The sequence below is a fragment of the Calidris pugnax genome, unplaced genomic scaffold (genome assembly GCF_001431845.1).
Source record: "Calidris pugnax isolate Ruff unplaced genomic scaffold, ASM143184v1 scaffold219, whole genome shotgun sequence".
NCBI lineage: Eukaryota > Metazoa > Chordata > Aves > Charadriiformes > Scolopacidae > Calidris > Calidris pugnax.
In genome coordinates, this window is record NW_015094507.1 from 16717735 (window position 1) to 16744169 (window position 26435).

The following is a 26435-nucleotide window of genomic DNA, read 5'->3' on the forward strand; positions in this document are numbered from 1 at the left end:
AAGGCGGGGTTTTCTTCCACGGTCTGGTTTCGTGTAGGTCTCGTAAGAGGGTGTGAGGCAACCCCACGGTGTTTTTTACATACTGCTTGATGTATGGGTGAGACAGCATAAAAATCCTGGGAGTTTTTTTTTTAGCAGTAGCAGCAGCATTGTATAATCGCCAGTTGGCTGTATCTCCATTTTACTGGTTTCCTTGCTTGGTCAGAAATAGCTGGTGCTTGGGAATGACTCCTTGGAACTAGAGGATGCAGGCTGGGAAGGCTGAGACTTGCTGGTAATTAAAGAATTTATAAGGATTGATAAATCATAGTTTGTTGATGGATTTTGCCTGGCTGAGATGCTCCATGATGGATTCCCAGGAATTCCCAGGTGTTACTAAAAGCACTTGAGCATTAGTCCCTTTTGTAAGAGGATGGGGAAGAGAGATTGTGAAGTGAGGAGTTGGAGTGTTGGTCTGCTTCCTTTTCATCTATGGGCTGTCTTATTTAGCAAAGAGCTTGCAGCCTCATCCATAGTCACACATATTTTTAGCACCTTGGGACCAAAACACTGCGTTGGCTATCCTTGAAGAGTTTTTTTGATGCTTCCATGGGTTCGTGGGTCAACCACCTTGCTTCACAGACCACCTCACCACTTGCCCGAGTGATGTTTCTGAAATTTTACCTCCCTTTCAGCAACTCATGGGCACAGTACGGAGTACTGGAACCAGTCTGTGAAGCTGCCTTTTCCTATCCGAGACTCATTTTATGTTAGACAAGAGTCCTTGCTGCTACAGCCAGGAATATCTGAGGCGTGATTTTGCTGACAGTTTTCTGCTCCGTGCTCCCGAGGATTGGATGTAGGGCAGTTTGGAGGGTTCCTAGCGGTGGAACTCCCAATTTACAGTCAGCGAGTTCATTTGAGCCCTAAATTATTTACCTTTAAAGAATTCAAGCCCTGAATTATTTACTTTTAAGGTCTGTCTTCCTGTGCCGTGCATTTGGTTGACTGCAGGCCTATGCTTTGTTATACGCTGTTAATATCTAAGGGAGCATCATATCTAGGGCAGTTTCATCTATTTGCTTTTAATTTTATTTTCATAAAGAAGTGCATTACGATACTGTAACTAGGATCGGAGCGCGACTCGGTGAGATATAAAATGGATTTGTGCAGCCCTGATTTTAATTCTTGTGAACACATGGGCATTTTTGATGATGCGATCGTGCCCTTCTCTTTCTGCAAGTCCCCTGCCCAGTGTCGAGCTGGAGCTGTAAAACCTGGGTGGGCACCCTGTTCAGCCTCTTGGCTTTTCCCTCCTGTTCCATGTTCAGCCCCAGGCTTTTATTTATGGCACGCTACTCAAATCCTACTGGAGAAGTTTGTCATTCCCTCACAAACTTTTTCTGTTTATCAGTGTCAGGCTCGAGAGTTTGACAAATGGTTTGGGAAGCGTTGCCACTTCTGTGCAGGAAGAGAGTTAAAAACAAAAGGACAAAGGGTCTCGAGGATCTCTCAGCCTTGCCGCTGAGATGTCCCCATCCGACGCGGTATTTCGTCTACTGGAAACATGGTTCCCTTTTGCTGCAAGTGTTCATCAGTTTTGCTTGAGAGAAGGCAGAGTTTCGGGTTGGTTAGGAACTTGCCATTAATCATAGAATCATAGAGTCGTTTGGGTTGGAAGGGACCTTAAAGATCATTGAGTTCCAACGCCCTGCCCTGGGCAGGGACACCTCCCACTAGAGCAGGTTGCTCAAAGCCCCATCCAGCCTGGCCTTGAACACCTCCAGGGATGGGGCAGCCACAGCTTCTCTGGGCAACCTGTTCCAGTGCCTCACCACCCTGATAGTGAAGAATTTCTTCCCGATACCTAATCTAGACCTGTCCTCTTCCAGCGACAAGTTTGTTCCCTGTCCTTGCTCGGGAGGTGGCCCTGCCTGATCGGGAGCAGATGCCAGAGGCATGTGCCACCTCTCTTCTCCTCAGCCCTGGACTAGACCGTGCTTTTTGCTTTGTGTGGCACCTGGCTAGTCCCAGGTTTAAACTCTCTGTTCCAGAGGTGACCAGAATTTGTTGAGTCTTTCCAGCCCCTTTTTCAGGAATGGCTCAATCAGACCACTGGGACCAAAACCTTGCACCAGAACTTTCTGGCAGACGACCGTGTCCAACGATGGACAGAGTAAACAGCAGGAAGGGTATCACAGCTGTCCCCCCCACCCCATGCTGTATGGCTGTGTTTAATTCATATGCCCTTCTGGGGGTGGGCAAGGAATCCACGTACAGATGATTTGAGTTGCGTCTCCTGAAGTGCAGGGGTTTGGTTTGTTTGCTTTCAGGGAAAGCAACGAAATACTGATGTTAATGGCATTTCCAGTATTGAAAATCCAGTTGCGTTGTTTCTTTACTTATGATGTTTCTTCTGGCCATTCAGAGAGGCTGGTGGGTTTTTTCTGAGGTTGTGTCTTCAGTGGGGTTTCTACTAGTGGGCTTTTTTCTTTCTTATTTAAGTTTGGAAACTTCTTATATGAAGTGTACATTTTGGTACATTTGTGTATTGGGAGGGAGGAGAATTTTACACTGAAGCTTAAAGCTACTAATCTGTGAAGTGAGGAGTAAACACAGCCAACGAAAAGACCCTTTTGAGAATTTCAAGTGGCGTCACTACTTAAATAATGTTGTAGGTGCAAAGTTCAGGGAAACTGCACCATTAAGTAATTTACTGTCGATGTAATTTTGCAAGTATTATTTTTACATTGCTGCCGCCGTTATTAGCGGCGTGTATTTACTGGTGAAACTGAAAGAAACTTAAGCAGCTCCCTCTTCCCCCGTATTTCTGCTTTTGGTGGCACTGAGTGTCTGCTTGGCGTTGGTCCTGGCGGGATGTCCCAGGGAGAGGGCAGTGGATTTGGGCTCAGGAGAGCTGTGTTCTCCTGCACAGCACTACAAGGGATGGGCTGTGGTACCTCGGCCACCCCTTCAAATTGTTCTCTGTCGCTTCTACTTGGTCAATGAGCAATTTTGAGGAATGGATTTTTTTCTTGTGTAGTATCTTTATGACACATGGCAGAAAACAAAAGACCTAAATATCTGCTGGGAAAGCCAAGTGCTGTAATGCAAATAATGGATGATTGCGTGCAGTTAATCAATTTTCTCTTTTTGTGTTGTTTTTCACACAGAGCGATGAGGCAAGAGAGAAGTTTTTAAAAACAGAAACATGTGATTGCGGAAACAACATTGTTGGCAGGAGGACTCGGTGGATTCAGGTAATAATGTGACACTGCTTTTCATTACGCTTTAAAAACTGGCCAGGTTTCAGGTTGACAGTGGCCTTTTGTCAGGGACGGAGGAGTAGAGGAAGGTGACAAAGGTATAACAAGACCCAGTGGCTGCTAAATTAATTGAGACCAGGCGAGAGGGTGTGAGTGTTCCTGCAGCTCGGGTGATTGCTGAACAGGACAACGTTGCTGGGGCTGCAGTACCTTGCTTCCTTACGTGTCAGGCTGTTGAATCTGAGGCTGTTCTCTTTTTTTAAGTCTTTTTTTTTTTTTTTTCCACCTCAGAGATTCTCTAATTCAACCTCTTACAGCTGCCTCGATGTAGGCGGGGAAGCTCCATGCCTTGTTTTATGGAAGAAGGTCAACTGATTAGCTGTCCCTTCAGACCGCCCAACTCTGAATCTATGAATATTTCCCTTGAATTCCCCCTTTTCAAAGATTTCTGGATCAGGGCCAGATCATTATCTGTTAAAAGACCCAGACCTAGACCTTTACTGCTTTAGAGGGCTATTGCTGGTTGCTTTCAGCATGTGGATGAAGACAATTTCTTGTTGCGTGGTTGTAGGAAACCTAATGTGTGATGCTTAAGCGTGCTACTAATATGGTTGCCACAATCTTATCTTAAAATAATGGACTTCAATATATTTAGATCCTATTTTGTAGGAAATGTAAGTTTCTTGCTAAAACACATCTCTTGTGTTTTCCATCATTTTAATTATTTCCCTCACCGAGGGGGAGTGGAAGATGAAGTGGGGGAGTTTACAGTGCTAATTGCACTCCACGTTGGTAATTGAGGCCAGATCCTACCCTCAGAGTTCTTAGGCAATCCCAGTGAAGTCATCGGGCTCTTCGCAGGCGCACGGGTTTTCCCCATGTGTGTTTCATTCCAGGATAAGGCCCTACAGCACGCTTTTTCCTGTGCTGCTGGTTCCTCACACATATCAGGAGATGCGAAAAAACACGCGTCTTTTTCAACGTGGCCCCTTGGTTTCCACCCAACACCGGTTGGAGGGGCTCTGCAAGTGTTTTAATCAAGGAAGATGGTCAGCAGAGCTCGTTGCCTTGGGCTGAGCTGTTTGTAACTGGGGAGTCCTTTGCTTTTTCTTTGTTAGGTGCTAGGTGGGGAAAACACAGTTGTGGCTTTGCACTGCTGTAGTCATGAGCAAGAAGGATGTCGAAACAGCATGTGAACGGGTGTGGGTTTGATGTTTCCTAGAGCCAGCTTCTTTTTGGTATTAAATTCCATACTCCGGGAAGATAGTTGCTGTATCAACATTGGTATAATGACACACTATTAAAAAAATCAATATCCAGTCATAGAAACGAGTCCTGGTGCAAGCAGTTGGGCGCTTACAGCTGCGATTTGTATGTATTTGCAAATGTAATGGGCTTTTTTTTCTTGTTGCACTGGTAACTTGGATAAACACTGTATATGTGACTCATTGCAGAGTATAAACTTATTTTAAAGGAGCAAGTGTGGGATTTGCTGAATATCCTATTGCTCGCATCCCTGAATGCTTGCATGAGGTCATGATTAATCTTGAATTGGCCAACCTGAAAGGAAAATTACTGCTAATCTCCCATAGGTGACTTCTGAAATAAACAGAAGGATGGAAGTGCTTTAAAAACATAAATAGTAGTTAGAATTCATAAAATCATAAAGCAAACATATGGTACAAGGTCTTCGAAAATATAACACTTGAAAGCTTTTTTTGTAGTTTCAGAAAGAGCTTGTTTAGTTATCACAGGAAAAGTAAATATTTTCATTCCTTTTTCTCCCGCTCTCTCTCACTCCACTCCTTTTTCTTTTTCTCTTTTTGTCCTTTTTTTTTTTCCGCCCAAGGATTTTCTTAATTTGGGGGGATGGAGGGACCACAACCCGATGTGCCTAGAAAACCCTGTTTGGGGGCAGAAGATAACACCACTAATTGTTCTCCTGCTGTTGGGTTCATTCTTGAGGTCCTCCTGCAGTGGGAGGATGTTGGTGGGATGAAGTTGGTGTAATCCAAATCAAACACTCCCCGTGTGTGCGTGAGTGAGATGCGACGGGCACGACAAGAGGCTCCTGGACCGGTCAAGAACATGCCTAATTTTTAATGTGGTACCCTAAGCATCAGTGATGAGGGATGCAGGGGTGCGAGCTGAAGGTGGTGGTGGGGTGGCACCACACAGCATCCCTGTTCTTCTGCCGCATCCTTGGTGGGGATGGCCATGGTCCCCGGTGCTCGGAGCATCGCGGTGGGGGAGGCAAAGCCGCCGCTGGAGAGGAGGCGATGGAGGAAGATGGGGAGCGGAGGAGTGGGGGGCCGGGTGGGGAGGGAGGGAGGGATGGAGGAGGGGGGGAGCTGGGGAGGAAGACTCAGCTCCGGAGGGAAATACTCTGTGCTTTGCAGTTGCTTGTGTGGATAGAAACCAGATGGTGCGCTGGAACACCCGCTCGCTCGGGCGGCGGCGGAGCCAAACATATGGTTAATGGTTAGGAGAAAGAGAGCTTTGCGAGCCAGGGCTTTGCTGACTGCCTCGCGTTACAGATTGTTGCAGTGTGTCATTACATTGCCAAACTAAGTGCTTAATACCCGCTGCGGGCGCTGGGCGGGCATTCGCAGGGAGGATGCTGAGGCTCCCCGGGCAGGGCGGGAGCCTGACATCACGTGCATCCCCCCCCACGCCTCCTTTCCCCACTGGAAACACCGTAAATCTCCCCTTTTTACAAGCTCAAAACCTACGGCAGGCGGTTTTCCCCTTCTGCCTGTCTTTAATCCGTTTATTTCCATCAGTGTACGGTTGGGTTTGCCCTTTTTTTGGCTTTTTTTGGGCCATTTTTAATTTTTTTTTTGATTCCCAAGCGCTCACCTAGGCTGCAGCACTGCACTTACATGCCCAGCATCCGAAGTTCCTGCTCTGGGATCTTTGGGCGACACCAGACCCCATGTTATCTAAGGAACTGCTGAGCTCATTCATCTCCTTTTCACGGCCCGCTTCCTTTTATTTTTAGCCAAATCCGTCAGGCCTGACAGGCGGGTAATTTGAGCCAGAGAAAAGGGCAAAGCTCCAGGTCCTTTCCACAAAGCAATTCTTCTCCTCCCTCCTGGGAAGGCTCCAAACTTGGCCCGCTCCAGGCAGATGGATTTGTTGAGTCATGTGAGATCATTTACACAAAAACACAGCGAGGCAGTGAAAAGGAAAAAAAAAAAAAAGGGAAAAAAAGAAAAAAAAAAAAAAAAAAAGGGTGGGGGGGGTGTAGGGGGGAAAGAAGAAGAAGGGGTGGGAGAGCGTGCGCTGCCGGGGCTGCTGCGAGCGTAGGAAATGTGCTGCGAGGCAGCGAGACGGAGGAATGCAGCAGATTCATTCTTGTATAAGGTAATGTCTCGTTTACAGTACAGGGTGGAGCCAGCACTGGGAAGGGAGGGGAGGGGAAGGGGAGGAAATAATACTGCTAATAAATAAATTTTATATATATATATATAAATATATATAAATAAACAAAACAAGAAAGCAACCAAGGAGCGAGCCGCCGCCGCGCGCGACAAAGGCGGCGTTGTTGACAGCACGGGATTCCAGTAGCGGTAAACTCCGGGCTGGGAGGTTGCTGGAAAATGAGTTTGCTCCGTGATGCAACCCGGAGTTGGCTTTGTCTGGGAGAGGGGAGCCCGGCGGTCGTGGTGGTGGTGGTGGAGGCATCGCTCCCTCCAGGGATGGTTCCCGGCGGTGGGGAAGGGATGGAGGGAGCGATGCGGGATCCCGGGCTGCGCTGGGGCATCGTTAATGGTGCAAATTAGAGGGGAGGGGGGGATGCGTGTGCACGGAGGGGGTGGAGAACCCCTTCTTGTTTTGTTTTTGCACTGGTTGTGGCACGATCCTCGTTACACCAAGGGAGTAAATGGTGTTTATTCGGCTGGATGTTGATTTTGTTGCTGTTTGCAGCCCAGGCTCACCCCAGCGCGTTGGCTTCGGGTTCTTGTTTTTTAAGTGGGTGGTAAAGAAGAGAACGTCAAACTTGGGGCTTTTTAGATCTTGATGCATCCCAGGGAATTGGGTTGGGTTAATTTATGCAGCGTTCTAACAAGATGCGTTCAGACCTTTAAATAGACACGTACGGTATTTAAATATTGTTAATGTAACTTCCAGTTACTCCAGATTGCTTAGCAGGACAATATCTGAGTATTAGCGTTTTGTCCCCGTGACGATTAAAAAATCAGAGTTAGGAGCAGAAACGGGTACTGGAAATTGGTGGAAAAACGTGCAATCAAACAAGTCCAGTGCAAGGCATGTCATTAAACCCTCAGGAACTCACGGGAGCGTGTGAACGTGGGTTTGTGCTTTAACTTGACCCTTTCCCCCAGCGAGCAGCATCTTCTGCAGCCTCCACAGCCGTGTCTGCAGAGGTGCATTCCTCTGGGGCAGGGGGGGTTTGTCTGGAGCCTGCCTCCCTCTGCTTGACCTTGTCTTCCCTTTTTTTTTTTCTTTTTTTTTTGTTTTCCTTTCCTCCTCCCGCTTCTTTTCTAACACTTTTGTCTGAAAGGCGTCTGGCTTTCCCAGCCCGCTCGCTGTGCCGCCGAGCACGTTCAGCGTGGGGACAGCCTTCGCTTCTCCCTCTTTAAGAGTTTTTTCTCACTTGGTGGAAACCTTTTGTCTTCTCTGTTCTCTTGATCGGGCCGCCTCGTTAATTCTGTTGAAGGAGGACTTGGCAGCACCCCGAGTCCCCGCTGGGGTCCCCCACCGCACAAACCCCCAGCGGGGTCCCTGCCCTGCAGTTTACAGCTGATGGTCCTGGCTGAGGATCAGCAGAAGGATAAAAGTTATAAGGATGAGAAGTGTCACCAGCTTTGGGACCTAGATCGTGCAATAAGCTGTGGCCGTAGCATGGCAGCTTTTGAGGAGGAATGGCTATAGATTGCTCTGAGATCTTCTGAAAGGTCCCAGAGCAGGACAGCATTGTTATTTATTCTGTTTGCATAGTTACTGTAACTTTCTTTCCCCTCTTCCCCAAAATACCTAATTATCCTACATTTTCTGTTGCTGTGAGCAACATTTCCCGTAGTTACCCAGAGCTGCAATTCCAGTTAAATTCTCACTTTATAAAGCTAATCTCCCAGCAGTGGCTGTGGGATTTCCAAAAGAAAAGACGTTCGTGAGGAGCCAAAGTTTTTAAGATTTTTGTCTTGGTGGACAATTCTTCATAACTCCTCTGTTAACTGTTCACAGTCGTTATCGATTGAGAGCTCAATAGCTTCATCTCTATTTATGGCACTTAGAAGACTTGCAGTATTTTTAATTCCCCTGCAGAGTGCCCCACTCCCCAGTATCTCCTTTTCTGCTCCGAAGATGCCGTGTGCGTTGCTTTTTGCATCTTTACGTTGGACAACCAGCCTGACAGGTTTCAGGAACTGTTCATGACCCGACTATCGGGAAAATCAGCCTTACTCTTCCTTCCCTCTCTTTTACGGCCGCTCGACTTCCTCCCCTTCTTCTAAAAGTGTGCTGTCTATAAGATGCTATCAGCCCCGTAATTCTTTTATCTCGCTTCTCCTATCGCTTCCATTCTTCTGCTCCTATTGCCTCTTCCTCTATCTCAGGATTAGACCAGAAATTTCTCTGCTGCTGGCATCTTCCCTTCTCGCACGTACCGTGGCGCTGCCTCCCTTGGGATCTTAGGACGGATGAGTTTGGAGTTCCTACGTGTTGTGTCACGTCCCGTGCTTGGCTTCGGTTTGCACAGATAGAGGGCATCATCTATGATAATTTTTCTTTCATTGCCACTTTAAACAACCAACTCTCTCTCTACTTAGAGGCGGGGGTTGGTCTCTTCTCCCAAGTCACAGGCGACAGGACAAGAGAAATGGCTTCAAGTTGCACCAGGGGAGGTTCAGATTGGATATTAGGAAACATTTTTACACTGACAGGGTTATCAAGCATTGGAATGGGCTGCCCAGGGAGGTGGTTGAAGCACCATCCCTGGAGATGCTCAAAAGATGGGTTGACATGGTGCTGGGGGATAGTTTAGTGATGGGGTTTTTATCAGAGTTGGGTTGATGGTTGGACTAGATGATCTTGAAGGTCCCTTCCAACCTAGATGATTCTATGATTCTACTTAGGTTCGAGGATGAGCGGGAGGTCCTCAGTGCCCCCCTCGCTCTGCCGCCTTGGTGAGGGAGGCACTGAGGGCATCCCTGCTGAGGTTGCTCTTTCCAAAGCGATGCAGCCTGTAGCCGGGGGTTTGCTTGCTTTCCTCCAAGCACGAGAGCACTGTGTTTCCTTCCAAAGACCTTATTCTGTGCCCTGATTGTACAACCTTCCTCGGTCTGAAGTTGTGCCAAGGAGAGGTGCTCTGGGAGCGAGGTAACCCTCTGCTTTGGAGCTCAATTTATCCTGCTTGACGGGATCAGAGAGCAATTGCCTCTACAGAAAACTTGGGCAAACTTTATAATTCTCTGTGGTGATATCCAAGATGAGTGGGGTGGCGACCTCCCCGTTCCACAAACGTTCATGTGTGGGACTTTTGAAATAACCTCAAAAGAAATAAATCTCTAGCCTGACAGCTTCCCCCTTAGAGAAAATCATAGAAGTTATGGTGTAGTGGTGGCAATTTCCTCTTCTTCATGTACGCATCTACGGGGCATCCCAGGGGAGCGGTGAGATTTGTTCTAAACAGATTAATCTAAATTTCCGTGGAGCTTTTTAAGGCGTTAAATCTATGTAAATTTTTCTCATCCAGCAACGAAGTGGTGCTGCGGAGAAGCGTGGGGCTGTTTGTAATGTATTCGGAAACCTAGCCGCTTTCTGGTTGCGGCCAAATCCCATTAACTGTGATTTCCCTGCTTCCTTTTTCCTCCTGTCGAGCCTTCTGGATAGCGGGCTTCTCTTCACAGCTTGTTTGGAGAATCTGCTCTGAAAAAAAAACCTCGCAGCCGCTCGGCTCCTCTCAAAGCCCGGGGAGGCTCTGGGAGCAGCTCATGGGCTGACTCCTGCTTCTGCTAGAAAGTCTCCGTCGGCCACAGACTAAACAAGCTTAAATCTCTTTCCCTTCCCTTCGGTGGAGTGCAGCAGGGCTAGAAATCCTTTTGGAGATGAAACTTTACCTCTCGCTTTAGTGGGACATCAATGCAGATGGCACAGGGGGTATAAAACCGGCTTCTTTGATTCCCTTGGAGCATCCTTAGGGATCCTTGAAAGTCGTCTTAGAGTTTCTAGTGAGGATGTTCGAGCACCCTCTGACACTGCCCTTGCAGGAGCAGGTTTTTCAAGTTTGGGTTAAAAATAGCTGTTTTCAGGCTCTGTACACTCTATTAGCTTTTAGCCGATACCAACTGCTAATGTGATCCTTTAGTTTTTTGCCTTGATTCTGTTATAAATTAAATTGGCGTCACCAAAAGCCGCTTCTGATCACGCGCTGGAAAAAAGATCTTTTTTTTTTTACCTGTTTGCAGCCTTTGTGCAGTTAATGAGAACATACTGTGGCTCCCTGATAAATTCATTCATGTTTAATAGATATTTGTGGGCCGTATTTGGCTTTAAATGGATGTCTCACAGCTCTTGAGGCATTTTGGTGGCTAAATAGCTGGGATTAGACACTCGGTTACTCATGCTGGTTATTTTCATGTGTCCCTACTGAACTCTGTGTGTTACACAAATATTTTTAGTTATCACCTTGTCAGATTTGTTGAAGGAAAAGAGAGGTCCTTATTTTTCAGAGGTGTTTATCTGTGAGTGAGTGGAATTATATTTATTTTTTTTTCCTCAGTTGATCAAATTATAAGTGTTTAGATGAAAGGTCCAGTATTACTTGCAAAAGTAAGACTTGCTTTTGCAGGAGTAAAGCAATTTATCTCCTGTATCCACTTCTCTAATTGAAGCCTGTAAAGACCCTAAAGAGTCCTGCTGGTCAACAATTTCCTTACTGCAGCCGGTGAAAAATCAGATTTAAAATGCATTTAACTGATGCTCAGTTCCACGTTTAATACCTCTCGATTACCATGGTCACAGCAGAAATAAATACATTTCATAGCTTACTCCATCATGCAAATGTTGAATGTCTTTCTCCTTCATCAGAATACTCCTTTTATCAAAGATATCTGCTGTCAGAGAGCCCCAAGCTGTTGATTAGGTAAAAAGGGAATGCCATAGATGGGAAAATAACCCAGCATCCACAAGGTAGCTGCTTACTAGAAAATAATGAGGTTCCTTTTAGCACCTTCAGCGTGTTGTTATCTATTTGAATGCTTTCTCGAAATTAATGATGAAATACCAAAAAATAAAGTTGTCATGCCTTCTGGGAGGATGGCATAAATAATTAACATGGGATATCTCTCTGCTCGTTTTCATGTTGATTGCTTATTGGCTTCCGTGTAGTACCACGAATGGGTTTGAAGGGGCTGCGGTGGCCTTGGACCAACTCAAACTTGTTGTGGCCCTCCTTGGTGCCATTCGCTGCCATTCGTCCGGATGGTTGGCAGAACCCAGGTGGTTATGACAAAATAATGGTCTTCTCCTTGGAGGCGCCACTTGGGCACGAGCCTCGGTGAAGTCCTTCCTGCAGTCAGCGATGCTGGAGGCAGCGGGGCTGTGTGCTGGTCCATGGGAGGAGACATCTCAGGTGGGTAGCACCGCGCTGCCGAGGGTGGCATGGCCAGACTCGCTCAGATGTGCTTTTTTGGAGAGTGAGAGGTTAAAAGGACAAGGGTGAACCACGGTCTGAAGCAGACTCTTGCATCTGGTAGGGTCTGTTCTTGGGTGACGCTCATTTGGTTACACAGCTCAAGTACAACAAGGGTTTCACCCCTGCCCACGGCTGACAGTCACACTCCCAGTGGGAAGGAAGCTGTTTTTCTGCTGGGTTTTGCCCCTCGTGAGTGTTGTCATCGGAAATAACAGCAAATATAGGGACAGAAGGTTATAGGACATCGTGACCTGTTCACCACTTAAATCTTTTGAGATTAATTCTCCTTGGGGCAAAGGGGGAGAAGAGGTCATGCCCTAAACTCTGGAGAATTTTTAGTATTTAGTCATAGAATCACAGAATCATTTGGGTTGGAAGAGACCGTTAAGGTCATCGAGTCCAGCTGTTAACTTAGTACTGCCAAGTCCACTGCTAAACCATGTCCTTCAGCACCACATCTACCCATCTTTTAAAAACCTTCAGGGATGGTGACTCCACTGCTCCCCTGGGCAGCCTGTTCCAGTGGTTGACAACCCTTTCGGTTAAGAAATTTTTCTTAATATCCAATCTAAACTTCCCCTGGCGCCGTTTCCTCTTGTCCTATTGCTTGGGATAAAAATAATGCTAATTTTGACCCTGAAGTATCAGTGGCTTAAGTAGAGCTCAAATGCTGCATTTAGTCTTTGTCAAGAAACATTGGATGGCATCACTGGAGGAGCTGTGACAGTGGGGAGTTCCCACATGCACACTGTGGTGCTTCTAGAAGGACTAAAGGTTGGTATGTCCAAACAGAAGTGGAGACGCACATGTTGGTGACACATATTTTGATTTTCGGTACAGTAGGTGGCAGGAGAGACAAAGTCACAGCTTGGCTGAGGTGGCTGCTTGTCCGCGTGCCTCAACGCAAATGAAGGCCCCGCCGCATTATACCCAGTGTCTTGGAAAAAGAGTGACATCGTGTCGCCAGGTGCTTTTGTGAGGTCTCATCTGGTGTGATAAACACGGGGACGTGGGAGCCTTAGACACGTGTATTGCAATGCTGGTGTTAAATGCCACACTGTACACTGTGTCTTGTGTTCCTGCCGTGTCTTCTGGTAGGAGTCCGGCACTAAAGATTTCATAGCCAGTCCCAGCTATGGCTCTTCATCCTCTTCCTCTCCCCACTGTGTCCTTGGCCAGGACATCCCCTCTGCTTCCCTCTTGTACCTGCTTTGGTGCTTATGAAGGCATACCATGAGCTGCTTGGTGGGGTAAATCCAGCCAAATCTCACTAAACTAAAGACGTGGATGGATTTTGGGTATCTTAGCAGAACTGTCTCACCTTGTACTTGTGGAACTACGGTTGAGGCAAAGGAGCAAGTGACAGGAAAAAGGGACTGACAGCTTCAGGCTGCAGTAGAGCTGGACCCTTGATATACCACCCCATCAAACTGGATGGAGGAGGTACTTTCTTAATGGGTAGTGAAGTAGATCCTCAAAACTTTTTTAAGCCAACATCTGATATTCTCGGACTTCTGGTCTCCAGTGGGATACGGTAACTTTAAAAACCTGAAAAACATCTCCTTTCTAAGTGTGCAAGAGTCTTTCCTAACGGAGAGGCAAACTGAAGAAATGAAATTAGTGGTGTTTTCCCTTCTGTCTCATAGAAGTATGTCTCCTTTTTAAAGGTGAAAGGGATATTCCTCATCCCACTTCAGTTAAGATGAAGAGATTGTTTCTTAGCACATGTAGCTTGAGCAAAGTCAATGATGTTGCATTTGTAAAATGGGGAAGGTGATTTGGCTCAGAGTTCGTAACTAGAGAGAAGATGTGTCTGTTGATTCATAGGGAATTAGCCTATGGCTAAAATAGGTCCAACCATTTGCTGTGCTTTTTTCCCTATGGGTTTTTCTCTGAAGGACTTTTGATTATGGTGGAAACATCTTCATTATACAATGAAGCCTGCCAGAAGGCACTGAATTTGCCTTAAAGCCAAAAAGCGTGGACAGTGTTTGGTTCATACTTGTCAGAGGAGCCTTTACTATACCTACCAACTTCCAATGTTGACTTAAGTCCTCCTTTTGTCTGTACTTGGACATAAACTTTGAATTCTGGCATATCAAAACACGCAGTTGTATGATGGCCTAGATTCTTCATGTTCATTTGGTGTGAAGCCCTGTTGAGCAACTCCGCTTCGTTGCTTACATTCCGTTTCTGTGCCCACTGGTTTCGTAAGATTTTTGTCAGCATTTTTTCAATACATTCATGTTGTTTTTGTCGTTGAAGCTGACTGAGAGTTGAACTGGTGTTGGAGTTGTAAAACTGTCGGTGTGATGTAGGGGCGCCAGGACCAGACATCTGTTTAGGTACTTGCTCGGTTGGCTTTGCTGGAGAGCCTGACTGCCCCATAGATGGAACCTGAGCACGTCTGGGCATCTAAAAGAGGATGAAATATCATCCTTGTACTGATGAGAAATGGAGGGCAAGAGCACGGTGATTTATTGAAGGTCACGGAGGAACTCAGGAAGGTTGGCATCTGGGTCTGATCCACCCCACCCCAGGAAGCTGAATCCTGTGATTTCTAGTATGATTGCTGAGTTTTCTTCCTCTCCCCTGAGAAATGTGAGACTCCTCCCCTTGCTGAGATAACCTCTTCTTATCACGGCAGGCACGGGGCACAGGTTTACAACTTGGAAATTAAGTTTAAGACTCATTGCCATGAAAACTGGCACATTTAGAGGGTACCTGGCTGTAGCTGTGGTGTGCAGTATTTCAAGGGGAAATGGTCCAAGGGACACAACCAACAATTAGTAGCTGCTCTGTTGTTGCTTTACACACACTTCACAGAGTTTAGTAGCTGGGATGTACATCAAATTTGAGCAGCTTTTGGGCCGTTCTATCCATGAAACCCTGCGGTCCCGCACAAGGACATGTCCTTTCATCTTTACAAACGTGTTTACAAACATGTCATGTTTGTAAACACCACGTCCTATTGTTTACAAAAAGCCATTTTTAAAGAATGGGACCTTGTTGGCCAAATTTTCCTTGATAAGCTGGTGTCTTGCAGATACTGGTGCGTTCATATAAATTGTATTGGCTGCAAATAGTTAATTGTTTCTGTAACCAGGTTTCTGTTTGGTGAAGATGATCAGGAAGGAGTTCCTATTATTTTAAAGCAGTAGCTGACACTAATTATGAGAAGCATGCCGTGTTGAAATAGTGGTTTGGTTTTTTTTTTAAATAAATTTCCATAAGCAGCTCGTAGACAGGTTTATGCCACGCTGGAAGAAGTCTGACTGCACTTTAATGTAGATACCTGGACTGGTGATTAGGAAAAGATTGTTAAACAACTGGAATTTAAATACCGGTACGGCTTCATTGTAATAATTTCCCTAAAGGCACATTGGTAATTCTGCTAAATAGAGAGTTTAATAGACTTTAATAATGTGTACTTTGGAGACCCTATACACAAAGGAATTATGCATAAAACATTCATTAGGGTAAACTTGCTACCTTTGCATGTAAGGAGGAATCTGTCGGAATGAAAGCGGCGCGTTGTGTGTGGCAACACGTTGTTGGGCATTAACGGGCAGGAGTTACTGTCACCACCTCACCTACAGCTTCACCCCTTGTGAGCAACGTTGCAGCCCGTATCGTTTCACCCAACAGTCAATGAACAAGCCAAGGTAGGCATTGGTTTATTTTCGGAAAAGTTCTTTGATGGCAGGAGGGCTGTGGTGGTTCACCCCCGCTTTGTTTTCCTTTGATGTGCCCATTCAGTGTTGAGAGAAGAGATACCTGATAGGAAACACAAAATAGCCACGATTAAAAAAAAATAAATTAAAATAAATAAAGGAAAGAATAACAAAAAATCAACCTTACCAAGCGGCTCTAAGCGAGTTTAGTGTTGGGTTTTGATTTGATTTCTCTGCGCGGCTGCTGAGGGCCCTGCTGGAGAACAGGCGAGGAGGAGGAAGGAGCAGATGCTTTTGGTAGAACAGTAGGGCATTTATCTCTTTTAATGAGGTAACATCATTAGTGCTGACAAAGTGCTGCAAATCAATAGGTGTAATGGACTGCTGCTGTCTCTCGGTAGCGCAGGCTGTTGTACTCCTGAGCCTTCCAATCTGCTGAATCACAGGTCGGGCTGCCTCTCCTGCCTGATGCTGTTTGGTTGTGTTGTTTGTGGTTTTTTTTAACCATTTGGTTTTTCCCTCCTCCCTAATCTTTGCCTTTGATTTCGGAGAAGGGGAGCACACCTCCAGGACAGGAGTTGGGGCAGGCAGAAGGACACTGATTTTAGGAGCGCGGGAGCGCGTTGAAATGCCGCGTTTGTCCATTGCCATAAAAAGGACTTTTTAATTGGGAAGAGCAAGGTTGCTAATGTCTTATTTGAGCTTGATTCCTTCTGCCTGAAATGGCTGCAGGTTTTGGTTTGGGTGGGTTTTTTTGTTGTTTGGTTGTTTTTTTTTCCCCCTTGCTCCCTTTGCCTGCTTCCTTTAGAGCGGCGGCGGCGTGTCAGCCACGCTGATCATGTCAGGTGGTGGTACTGGTGGCCCTGATGTTCAGCAACAAAGAAAGAGCTGCAGGAGAAAGGGGAGAGCGAGGTGGCTGCGGGGCTGGACAAGGAGCAGCAGCGGGTGGGGGGAAATCTGAAGGTCAGAGCTTTTCTCTGTACAAAATCCGTCGGTGTGAAAGTGGTACGCACCGTTACACGCAAGGTGACCAAGGGGAGGAAGGAGGTGGATGCCAATGGAGATCCATCCTTTATTCCTCACTTTTCAGATGGTAAACACAACAGCGCATGGCTACAATAGTATGAAAATAACAAAAAAAACCCCCGTCGAAACAAATCTACATCTGAAAAAACCTGGAGGCTTTCATAATGTCTCTTTAAAGAATTACTTTATTCCCCTGGAACCCCCATCGAAACCGTATTGCCCTCCACCGCAAACATAACCTACACGTTTGAGGTACACTGTCTTGTTATTGCAGTGACACTTGGGCATCTGTGCTGATTCCAGGAAAAGAGGCTGTCGGTAAAAAAGATTCATCTGAAAAGATCACGCACGTCAAGAAAAAAAAAAAATAAAAAAATTGGTTCCTCTTTCTTTATTTATCTGCATGCCCCTCCCATCCTGGGCTTCCCAACACCTGCTTGTGGTGAAAGAATATAAACAGAATTGCAAGATTCCTCAGCATTAACTGTTGCCTGACAGCTCCAGTTAAGCACTGTGAGGTTGTCTGCTTTTTCCTCTTTATTCTGGTTTCTTGCTCCCTGCCACACATCCAGTGAGCCCCAGGTGGCACCATCCCTGGTGGAAGACCTCTCCGTGTTTTTGCCCTGCCACGGTCTGAAAGTTGGTCATGTTTGCTGGAGTCGATGTGAATCCAGGGCTGGGGTCTCTCATTGCCCACCCCTCTTGTGTTACCCTTGGACCAAACCAGAGGGACACAACTGAGAACCAGATAAACATTTTGGTCACAGTTGGTGGGACAACGTTAGCATGTGCTGAGGTATGGTCCAGCAGTACCACTGCTGAGTGTCAGGTTGGGTCCGGACTAGGTAAGGCTCTGTTAATACTCGTTCCTGTTGTTAAATTTAATTGGTGTTCCCACTGGAGAGGTCGGAGGGGTCTGTTCCAGCAGCACCCAGGGTACTGTCGGCGTTCCTCGCTGCTGTAAATGGAAGCATCATTCCCACAAAGCAAAAATCTCGCTGGCGGTCTGTTACCTCCTCGTGCTCTCAACCGTCTTGAACTGGCAGAAAGTAATGGCCAACAGATGTGGGGAAGGTATCACCTTGGGAGAGCTCTAAATACCTTTTTTTTTTTGGTTTTCCCCCCATGTCTCTTTCCCAGAACATCCCTTTATAAATCAGCATTTCTACATCGCATGCCACAGGCTTTCTGGGCTGTCTTACTCCAACCGTGAAACCAAGGTTCGCTTACCTCCCCTCCAAGGTTGGGATTGCAGAAACCTTACACACATCTTGCCTTCCTCTCACTGCAGGCACTCCGGTCCAATAAATAAATACTTGGCTGAGTTTTACTGCCCTTTACCCAGTTAACTAAAAACAAATGCCTTCTGCTTTGTTAAAGGCAAGTCATGCCTACTTCTGTTGCTCCAGCCAGCAAAGTTTCTCAACCAGCTTGGCTTCCGAGGGGCTGATTCCTTTTTAGTGACTCTGAAACAGTTACCAAATCTTTCTGTGATCAACACATGAAAAGAAAATAACATAATCATGGGCTCTTAAGGAGAGGAAATAGCTGGTCATGCCCTTCCCCAAGTCTAGAGATGACCCATCTTTGCTCTTCTTTCCTCAGTAAAACTGGGGCAAAAGTATCGTGATGGAGGGCAAAGGACCAGGGGATGGAGTGGTTTGAGAAGTAAAGAGCTGTTAATATTACGAGCTCCCGTATTAAGATTATCTGCTTTTTCTTTTCTCAAACTATTTTAGCACTGCATCTGAACTTGGCACAGCTGCTCAAGAGGAGACGGTGCAGGGCTGCTGGTTAGTGTTGTTTCAGAGCAGGCGTAGGGGTGACGCTGCCGCAGGCTCGGCCGCTCGTAAAGCTCAGTGGTTACCTCTTAGAGCAGCCACAGGGCAAAGCGTTGATGGAGGAGGGTGGCCAGTGTGTGACCACAGCCCTGGTGGGCCACATGGTGTTTGCCCTGCTTTTCCTGGGTGGTCGCCTGGCTCGTACGCAGCACATGGAAATAGATCTTCTGGAATGTGAAACCGTGCCTTCTGCCTTTCTCCCACAAGTATTTTATAGTTTTGACTGGCATGCATGAAGGAAACGGAGAATAATAGAAGAAAAAACTTCTATAACCCTTCAGCTGTGCTTCCTTTCCATACCAAGGTTTTGCATTTAAAGTAAAACGACCAGTCTGTGTTATCGTGCAAGTCTTTTTTTAAAGTTTGGTGATGAGCTTTTTGGTAAATGAGTGAAGGGTTTTTGTTGGTTGTTTTCTTAAACTCATCTCCAGATTAGGTAGTGGATACTTCTGTGTGTCTTCACTCAGAGAGACCGAATCAATGTGGGTTGAGTGACTGCGTAATCTGATTCTTAAAAATTCAAAAGATCCCTTTGTCTAAGATTTACTCGATTTTTGGTTTTAGAGAAGTAGGTTGTGAGGGGATCTTGAGTGTTGGGGGATTTTTTTTTCTTGTTCTTTTCTTTTTAGTAATGATGTTATAAACTAGTAAATATCCAGGCTTTTGTAAGTCTCATATGTGAGTCCTGAACGTGGGATGAGGAGACAACATACAACCAGCATCTCTCTTTGCTTGTTCTGTAGATACGGCTGCCATCTATGCACTAGTTCTGTGATCATGGCTCTTAATGTTTGGTGTAAAATAGGAGCAGCAGGTCTTTTCAGTCCTTTCACAGAGAGAAAAGATAGATCCTCGCCAGCAGGACTCCTTTCTCCCTTGGGTTTAGCAGCACAGCCTGGAAAAGGCAGCCGGCACATGAAAGGAGTTGTCCTTTCAGAGCACGTTGAGGATCCAGCTTGGGTCCCACTGGGAATCAACCACGTAAGGCTGAGGATCCTTTGTACTACTGGAGAAGCCCCCTCCCCGTAACAGTGGGATCTTTGTCTTGGAAGTGAGAGCTTAAAGAGACACAATCATTTGGCAGGGGCATTGGAGCTGCAGTGGTAACCACCAGTGGTTGTTAATAGCAGTAAAGGAGTACAAGAGAAGAAAAATCCTTGCTTTTCTCCCAGCACTGCCCTTGGAGGTGACCTCGTCCTCTAGGGACCTGGTCCTGGTTTTGTGAGGGATGCTCGAGTGCTCAAGTCACTTGGCTTCTGAGCTTTGTGAGTCTGGGGATAAGTGTCTCATTGTTTGCAAGGTGCCTTGCATTCCTCCGCTGGGAACGAGTTACATGTGTGTATATATATATATATAAAATATATATATATATAAAACAAGTATACATGTAAAAATTCACCCTGCCTTTGCAGTGGCTTTCAAATTAAGTACCTTTTGTTTCGTTAACACGATGGCTCCTTAGCCTGCTTTGTCGGGAGCTCGCCGAGATCCTTCCCAGCAGCTTACGGCTCTTGGTTCCCTCTGGGAAGAGCGATCCATAATCCAGCAGGGTACAGGTGAGGGAACCCTTGTGCAAAAAGGAGCAGTGCATTCGGCTTGATACTTAGAGAAGGTGAATATTCTGAGGGTTTCCCACTGCGTCCCGCTATTCAGCGTCGAAAATTGCGGCTGGCATTTATCCTCTCAGTAGAAGGAGGCACTCCTCGCGGGCTCCTGGAGGAGACCGAGAAGTGCACGCTTAATTGCTTTGTGAATGATGTGAAAGTCTTGGAATGGCAATCTAGCCATTGCTCATTAGCTCGCTGAACCTATTAAACCTGGCCAGCAAGCAGGACCGAGGCGGCCGCCCTTGATTGCAGGCAGCTAATGGAGCCGTGGGGGCAAGCTGTGACTGCGGAGCAGGATTGGCAGTAGGGTCCCATCAACCTTCTCCCTTGTGAACTCACCCTACGCTCCATTTAGGAGCTTCTGGCTTGGAGACATGATTTCAGAGCAGCGGGGGGAAAGGCGGAGGGGTGGAAAGCATTGTCTTCCCAGCTACATTAGCTTTGATCTGAAGTTAAAAGCGGAACAGGACTCAAATGGCATCGGCAATTTGATGTTTAAACCTGCAGAAGCTGAGAGAGGTTCAGCATCTGGCTGTGCCTGGCTTCATTATTGATTGGGTCCCGTGCGGATGGTTCCGTGACACAACGCTAAAACACAAAAGGGAATGCCCAAATAATGTGACTTGGCATCTCCTTGGTGTTTTTTAGCTCTGAGGGAATCAGCTGCTCTTACACAGCAGGCGCATAGGTGTTTTCATGGAATCACGGAATTGTCAGAGTTGGAAGGGACCTCTAGAGATCATCTGGTCCAACTCCCCTGCCAAAGCAGGGTTGCCCAGAGCACATCACTCAGGACTGCATCCAGGTGGGTCTTGAAGATCTCCAGAGAAGGGGACTCCACACCCTCCCTGGGCAGCCTCTTCCAGGGCTCTGGCACCCTCACTGTGAAGAAGTTCTTCCTCATATTTGAGTGGAAATTCCCATGTTCCAGCTTGTGCCCGTTGCCCCTTGTCCTGTCACTGGAAACCACTGAAAAGAGTCTGGCTCCATCCTCCCTCAAACCGCCCTTTAGATACTTATAGGCATTAAGAACATAGGTACTTATAAGCATTAAGTTTTGCTACGGATGAAGTAGATCCTGTCTTGCAAAAAAGCATAGTAGCGCTTCCTTGCATCTTCATGCCATGCTAACAGCACAGACGAAAATAAAATTCAAATAAAATTCACTCATTAGATGGATAATTGAAGGTTTGCTGGTGGGTTTTGGTTTGGTTTTTTTTTTGTTCTTTGGTAGCTTGAGGAAAAACAAACAGAATTGAGATTTGCTCAGGAAATTTGAAGCGTTTAACCTTTTGAACGCAGGAGAGCCTCAGCTGGAGGTGGATGCAACCCGTGGCCGTGGAGCATCCACCTCTGGGCGCCCTCTTGGCATTGTGCTGCTGGAGCCTTGTCTTTGCTGAACCTCCAGCATCTCACCCTTCAGCATCCCCGTGCCTCCCACCCCCTCACGCCCCGCGCCCAACCTGATTTACCTTGTGGGTTTTGCCAGGATCACAGCTTGGTGACGTGGCTCCAGGCCCAGTTGGACCGTCTGTCAAGGAGAAAGGGAGGAGAAGTCGTGGTTTTGACACATTGCCTGAAGAAAGGGCATGCCCAAATGTGCTTTGAAACCTTTGTTCGACTTGCTCCTTCAATACTTTTTTTAAGCTGCTGTGTGTTGTGGGGTGTTTTCTGTTGTTTTGCCTTAATTTCCCCATTGTGGAGAGATGGTTTCATTTCTTGTCTGGATCCGTACATTTTGTTTGTGCTGCTGGCAGATCCTATCAACACCCACTTTTCTGTGATATTTAAACTTTAAAAGATAAAATAAAAAAAAAAAGTCTTTGGTGTCATGGAACACTGACTTGCTTGTAAAATAGTTCCATAAACCGGAGATGCTATTTAAAAATATTGTAGGAGTCTAGTAATACATTAGCATTTTATGCATTTCACTCCCAGCAGTCCCAAAGTACTTCAGCTGTAGTGCAGGCATGGAACCCTGCTGAGATGCAGCTCCTGGGACGGAGGCTGTAAACCAGCCCTGCCTTTGCTGAGGATGCAAAGAGTGTCAGCATGGAGCAGCTTGAAACAAAGCAGCCAGAATAATCTGCCTTCTGGAGGAAAATGCCATGAAAAGCATCAGTCTTTGATGTACGACATCCAGGGGTTTGGCTCAGGATGCTCTCCCAGTTGCCCACCTTGGGATCTGCACCATAACTCCCCCCCAAACCTGAGCTGCCCCCAGGCTTTGCTCCGAGGTCAAGTATTTGGACAAACGAGTGTTCACATGAGCTCTGTGTTAATGACTTGTTACCTTTAATTTTGTAGTCTTCACTGCATTAAAAGCAAATGAAGGGGGCCTAAAGGAAAGCTGTGAGGAGAGGGACTTCTTACAAGGGCATGTAGCGACAGGACATGGGACAATGGCTTCACACTGGAAGAGGGTAGATTTAGATTAGATATCAGGAAGAAATTTTTTACTATGACCATGGGGAGACACTGGAAGAGGTTGCCCAGAGAAGCTGTGAGTGCCCCATGCCTGGAGACATTCAAGGCCAGGTTGGACAGGGCTTTGAGCAACTTGGTCTGGTGGGAGGTGTCCCTGTCCAGGGCAGGCTGTAACTAGATGATCTTGAAGGTTCCTTCCAACCCAAACCATTTTGTGATTCTAAATGACCCCTTCGTTTGTCAGCGGCTAAAAATGGAGTAACCTGCACTAGCTGTAGGCTGAGCTGGGCTGAGTTGGCTTGTGGTGGCCATGTACCAGGAACAGCCAGCATACAGATGGGCAGCTGCCCCGGGTCCTTTGGTGGCTGCTGATTCCTTACGCAGTGCCAAAGCTGTTGTGTCCCCGACATGGGTGAAGCGTGTTTCTTTGCATCGTCCTGGGTATCCTCCAGCCCATTTTATATTTGAGTCTCTTAAAACCACCGAGTTGCTCTCAGATTAGCTATTTTATAAGTTTCTCAGCAGTGGGGATGTAGAGCCATAGCGTGAGGGCAACAAAAACAGTTTTAGATGATTTTTTGAGACACCAGTTTCTTCATTCTGGGAAATTCAACCTAGCAGAGGCTAATAAAAACTAAAATTCAAGCTTTTATAATGCTTAGCAGAACTAATACCACAGTGCATTTTCTGGGTATCATTTCAAAACCTCAGTGACATTTTGTCTGAACGTTCCCATACGGGTGCCGTTTTTATTCACGTGTGAGAGTCTCAGGAGAGGTTGGGGGTGGAACAGCAACCTCACTGGTGTGTGAGGGGGATCCTTCTTCCGAAGGGAATTGCGTCATGGCCAGCTGTGATGTCACAGGTCCATCCAGGGAGCTGGCAACAGCCTCCCAGTCTGGTTTTTCTAACCAAGTGGCAGAGCAGCCTGTTCTTCTTTTTCACTCTTTCCAGACAATGGAGTGATTCGTTCTTTCAGTTTTAAAATACATCATGTCTAAAAGAGAGAATTTTTTTTTTTAAAAAAGAACTATTTTATTTTCATCTGACACAATTCTGTTAGGCAGAAGGAGCCTTCCGATACACTGAGTTGGGAAGTAATTAGTCTTGGGAGTGTGAGATGGGTTATAATCTTAATGTCATTTTACCATGACTAAAATAGGCTAATTTTGTCCTTCGTTAATCCATGCAAATCCCGCTGATTTAGCAGCGTTGTGTGGCTGAAAATAAGAAATGTGGCTGGCCTATATTTTGGATTCTCCTTGCCTGGTGTAAAAGCTCAGAGAGCACCTTGTTTAACGAAGCAGCCGTCCCTCCTGCATGCTGGATCCCCACTACCAAGATGCTGGCCCAAGGCAGAGCATCACGTACAACTGTTGCTGTTTCAGAGCTAGGCAGGTGCAGCACAAAACCTTTGATTTCTCTAGATAAAATCATAGAATTGTCGAGGTTGGAAGGGACCTTTAAGATCACCTCGTCCAACCATCAACCTAACTCTGATAAAAGCCATCACTAAACCATGTCACCAACCACGATGTCAATCCGACTTTTAAATACCTCCAGGGATGGTGCCTCAACCACTTCCCTGGGCAGCCCATTCCAAGGCTTAATAACCCTTTACATGTCAAAATTTTGCCTGATGTCCAACCTGAACCTCTCCTGGTGCAACTTGAGGCCATTTCCTCTTGTCCTGTTGCCTGTGACTTGGGAGAAGAGACTGACCTCCACCTCTCTACACCCTCATTTCATGGAGTTGTAGACAGTGATAAGGTCTCCCCTCAGCCTCCTTTTCTCCAGGCTGAACACCCCCAGATCCCTCAGCCTCTCCTCATAAGGCTCAGCAGAATATGTGTGTGTGCAATTTGTGAGTTTGTTTGTTGCAGAATAGGCTAAGAACATCAAACATTTCTAAGAGATGGCAAAACCCGATTTAAACCAAATGAGAGGCTTTAAAAGCTTACACAGATCTTGAAAAATGCAAAGAAAGGGCTGGACCGAACGTTGCCATTTCAGTCAAATTTAGAATCTCCACCTACTTACACAGGAACACATTTAGGTCAGTGCTTTGTGCTTTGCAGAATCGTCTCCCTAATCTCCTTCGGAGCATTTCTGACTCTGATTTGGGTGGAGGGGGGGGGGAGGGAAGTGCTTCCAGGCTGAGACTGGTGGCGAAGTTGTCATACGGAGTTAATCTGTTGAAAGGCTGGCGTAGATAGAGAGGCGCTGAATCCTGAGACCTGCTATTTACTGGCAGGGTATACTCGCGTGCAGGTACTAATTTTTTTGGAAGCATTCAGCCAAGGTATCCGGAAACTTTTGGGGTTTGTTTTTATATATTTTTTAAACCGTTTACCTAAACAGTGGAAGTGAATTCTCGTCGCCCGGGTTGGTCTCTCTTTGTTTGTGTGTCTCAGCGAGATTGGGAGAGGTTGTGTCAGATGATCTCTTCTGTACGCGGTTCCTTGCATTCGTCAAATAAGTGGAGCAGAAACACGGTGTCCTCCTTTCTCTACCCCCTTTTTTTTATTTAATGAAATGGGAAATGTTGAAGCTACTGAAAACCTTGATGTGACATTTTCTTGATGCAACAATGCCGTCTCTTAGATTTGGGCCCTGCAAGCACGTCACAAACATCAAAAGCTCCTGTTTTGTTGGTCTTCTTCTTTAGTGCTGTTGTTTTCTGACGTTGGTAAGGAATAAGTAATCAGGCTAATATATCACACAAATATATATCTTTAAAACATGTAATGAAAAGTACTTCATTGGGAGATGATTTAACGGGTTTAAATTGGAAGAGGGGAGATTTTGATCAGATACCAGAAAGAAATTCTTTCCTGTGAAGGTGGTGGTGAGGCACTGAAACAGGTTGCCCAGAAAAGCTGTGGCTGCCCTATCCCTGGAGGGGTTCAAGGCCAGGCTGGATGGGGCTTTGAGCAACCTGGTCTGGTGGGAGGTGTCCCTGCCCATGGCAGGGGGGTTGGAACTGGATGATCTTGAAAGTCCCTTCCAACTCTAACCATTCTATGATATTAGTGGTAAAGCTGTTGGTCAAGCTCTCCATTACCGTAAAGGATCCCAAGTTTGACTCTGCTGTCAGAGGACTTGGGATAATGGGAGATGGGGTTGGGATGTAGGATATTTTAAGGATATATTTAGCATATAGACCAGGGTCCTGCAAGCAGGGGCTCCAACAAGCTTGTAGCTGGAGTGGTTGTGATTGCAGTGTGAATGTGGGCGTCACATAAGTGAGAACGAGCCTCCTGGGAATGAACGTTGGCACTCTGTCTTCCATGAAACCCCCATGTGCTCACCCATGTCGGTACATACGGCTGCTGCCTGCCCGCTAATGAAGAACGAAACAAAAATGTTCTGCAAGGAAGTCTTCCCTTGGCATTCGTCCCCCCAATTATTTCTTCTTCCGTCTGCTCAGCAGGCTCTGAAATGGAAGGCAAGAGAGTTACAGCAGAGGAGGAGTTAAACTAAGGAAGAGGTGACCCTGTGTGCTCTCCAGGCTTCCCAAGTATCTCAAGTGCTTGTTTTTGGGAACAAGGACTGGGGCCTTGCTTCAGGTTGGGTTGATGCTTCAGGTTGGGTTGATGCTTCAGGTCTTGCCTTTCCTCGTCTGCACTTACTGCTTTTTCATGAGCAATAAAATCAAAAGGTGGCAACAAACCCAACCTTGACGGAGCATTGCGGCGGCAGATAATATTAAAACGTGCTCCATCAAAGAGGGCTAATTGTCAAGAAGTAAAACCAAAACTGCGGCGCAGTCACGCACAGATTTGTTGTCTAGCCATTATGAGGCCAAGCAAAGAAAAGTATCACAAAATTGAAATTCATAATCAAAGCAAATGAAGCAGTATTGTAATTACGTGGGGCAAAAGAAGCTTAGCTGTTCTCTTGGGCATCTGAAATAGTCATTTCCGTCTTCCTTCAACTTCTCCTTTTCTTCA

At 46.3% G+C, this 26435-nt stretch overlaps 1 protein-coding gene across 1 annotated transcript in view; it reads left to right on the forward strand.

The window, feature by feature from the left end:
* Window positions 1–3150: 3150 nt before the first annotated feature.
* BACH2 (BTB and CNC homology 1, basic leucine zipper transcription factor 2) overlaps window positions 3151–26435 on the forward strand; it is a 149262-nt gene continuing 125977 nt past the window's right edge. Inside the window, exon 1 of the mRNA XM_014964407.1 lies at window positions 3151–3239. The gene's annotated coding sequence lies outside the window, so the exon portion shown is untranslated. The remainder of the gene's footprint in view (window positions 3240–26435) is intronic.